This window comes from Oxyura jamaicensis, chromosome Z, assembly GCF_011077185.1.
Source record: "Oxyura jamaicensis isolate SHBP4307 breed ruddy duck chromosome Z, BPBGC_Ojam_1.0, whole genome shotgun sequence".
Taxonomy (NCBI): domain Eukaryota; kingdom Metazoa; phylum Chordata; class Aves; order Anseriformes; family Anatidae; genus Oxyura; species Oxyura jamaicensis.
Window position 1 is genome coordinate 9981415 of NC_048926.1, and position 3242 is coordinate 9984656.

A 3242-nucleotide genomic window follows, 5' to 3' on the forward strand; every position below is an offset into this window, starting at 1 on the left:
CAGCGCACAGGGTGCTGCCACGGCATCTGCCACCCTCTGCTCAGCCGAGAGTGGTGAGCTCAGCCTGGCCACGGTGGGGAATGTGTCCCTGTCCCCCCAAAAAGCCTCAGCAGCGGGCAGCCTGCTTCCGAAATGCCTCTGCAAACCTCTCCCGTATGCTGGTGTGAAGCATCACAGGTCCCATAGCCTCAGATCAAAGGATGGGGATGCTCTGGTGGGATTTCAGGCTGGAGCAGGAACAGCCCAGCCCCACGGACCCTGCTCCCACTCCTCCCTCTTGCCCAGACCCTGCCAAGAAGGAAATCCCAGGGTGATAAATTCATTGTAGTGGAGATGTCAGAGCAGTTCACAGGTCTGTTGTCCCAGCTCCATCACTGCCACAGGGTGCCGTGCCATGGGTGCTGTGCTCCTCATCAGACACCTCCTCACTGGGGGCTCTCCCAGCCCCAGGGCCCCTGGGGAAGGTCCCACGTCCTGCAGCGCTGTGCGCCCAGGTTTCATTGCCCAGCCCGGGGTGTCCCCGCTGTCCCGGGGGTGCTGCTGCAGTGGTGCAGAGAGTTTGCACCCTCTGCTGGATGCACAGCTATTGCAAAGGGATGCCAAGACACCCCAAAAATCTCTGCTTGTGGGGAAGATGGGTCCTTGGTTTTGCACCCTGGGCTGCAGGAGAGCATCCTCATCCAAGCTTGGGCATCTACGGGCTCAGCACGGCCCCGGGGCTCCCCTGGTCATGGCCTGGTGCCATCAGGTCTGGTGCAATGGGGAGGTGACCGCAGTGTGCCCCACACCAGAGCCAGCCACCCACTGGGGACGTGTGGCAAGCTGTGCAGACACAGGCAGACAGAGGTGACCCAGCGGGCTGAGACAGTATCACCATGAGTGGTGGCACCAGGTCATCGCTGAGAGAAGTCCATGTTATGTCCAAGTCTCATCCCGTCACTGCCAAAGGGATGGACAGCAGCCACCAGGAAGAAAAATGGGGTGTCTCTGGGCAGTGTGTGTGAGTGACAGCAGGGGTGACAGCTCCTGGAGGCACTGCCTCCCTGGCAGCCCCGCCACCCGTCCCTCCAAGGCCAGAGCAGGAGTGACCAAGCCAAGTGGGGACAAGTGTCTCAGCTCCACTTGGGGTGCAGCCCCAGCAGCACCCCGAGAGGCGACAATTCAGGACCAGGACTCTCCGGAGGGACCTCCAGGAGGCCTTGAGGGCAGAAGGCGCTGGAATGGGTTGCGAGGGGCCATAGGAAGCCCCCCTAAGCCCCAAGCAGAGAGGAGGCCACACGGTGTCGCTCCTGCTCCGCGCTGCGGGCGCACGGTGGCACTCGGGGACATGCGCGCATCCCCGGCGGTCCCACCAGGGATGGAGACACGGCGTGGCGCGGTGGCAGGGGACAAGAGGTCCCTGCTGACCCCTGTCCAGGGCTGGGGCCGGGGGACAGAAGGGACGACCCAGCCCTGAGCCACCCCACTGGTGCCACAGCCATCAGAGCACGCAGGGATGAGGGATGCGAGGGCTCCTCTCCATCCTCATTTTGTAGGGGTGTTTGCAGCCCCCTGCTCCTCCTGCCCCCACAGAGCTCAGAACCCATCTACTCTGCCCCATCTCATCCTCCTGCAGGTCCCCCGGTGCTGCCCGTGCTCCCTCTCCCCATACACACCGTGCCAGATCCCATCCTGTGCCCGTGCAGGACCAATCCTGCCACCCTACACAGGGAGCGAAGCCCCCGTCTCTCCTGTCAGCCCTGGGAACCCCTCCTCAGGTGGCTCTGACACAGCAGGAGGCTGCCAGCCGCCTCCTCCCGTCCCCAGCACGCCCACTCCCACGGCACAGCCACACGCTCAGGGACACAGGGGGGCTGCACGGTGCAAGGAGAAGGGCAGCACGGTGCGGCAGCGGGCTCGGCCAGCATCCTGTGCTCTGCTGGAGGCTGTGACTCACGCCGGCAGCCCACGCAGCGCCCCGGCAGGGTGTCCAGGTCCTCTCCTGCGTCAGTGTAGGGAGCAGCACGGGAACAGCAGAAGTGCTGGGTGCCTCTCTCAGTGCCCGCTGTGCCTTCCCACCCGCAGCACCCAAGCCCTGCAGGGGGACCAGGAGGTGGCACAGGGGATGGTGTCCGAGATGGAGGGGAGGGAAATGGCTTGGGGTACAACAAACAGCAGGTCCTGCCTTCCCATGTCAGCTGCGCAGACCTAAACCCTGCTGCTGGCGTCAGAGCAGACGCTGATGGTCCCTCTGGAGAGCAAGGGCAGGCGGCTGTATGATGCCATGCCTGTCCCCCAGATGATCCCCAGCATCCACACTGCATCTGGGATGTGCCCCTGGGCATGACAGCCAGCGCATGTGATCCCCAGTGTCCCTGAGTCCCCACCCTGGGGCAGCTTACAGAAGGAATTCAGTGGGGGCACCAGTGACAAGACATCAGTCCACAACTTATCTGGGAGCCCTGTGGGGCTGAAGCAAACCCTGGTGGCCGGGGAGGGAGGAAGGCAGCCGGGGTCCCTGGAAAGCACAGATCTGGCTCAGAGTCACCCCAGCAAGCCAGCCCTGTGCTGGGAATCAGCCGGTCGGGGATGCAGAGCCTGGTTTGGGTGACACGCACCCCACACAGGAGGCAGGGCAGCAGAGTGGCCCCCAGCCTGTCCCGGCCCCACACACACCGTGGCATCCTGCTATATGCCGGCAGAGCGACGACAAGAGCAGCAAAGTGGGGGGCACCTCCTGTTCGGCACGGGGCACCCCAACACCCAGCCAGGGACCAGCAGCAAAGTGATCCGGGGGCTGGGGCGAGCGATCTGCGAGGAGCCGCACCCGACTGTCTCCGTCTCGCTTGGCTGAGCGATGACTAAGGGAGGGACACGAGAGCAGACTGCAAACCGCCAGGCAGAGGAGGAATTATTTAGGCTGGAGTGCGGGGGTGAAGCGTAGGGGGGGTGGTGGTAGAAGGAGCTGGGTGGAGGGAGGAGGCTGGTGGGATGCTTTGGCAGCAGCCCCCTCCCTGGTCCTGGGTACCAGGCTGGGGAGCAGCAGTGCAAGATCTGGGGGACAGCACCCTTCAAGCTTCCCATATTTGAGGAGAAAATCCCTCCAGCCAAAAAGGGGGGTCCTGCCCTTCCCCAGCCCCATAGCCACCACCTCCTGCATGCTGGCATGGAGTCCTGCCGTGCCGCAGAGCCAGCAACGCGGTGCAAATTCCCTGCCAAAGGGACTTGTGTGTGGTGAAACGCCCCACAGCTGCCTGCACAGG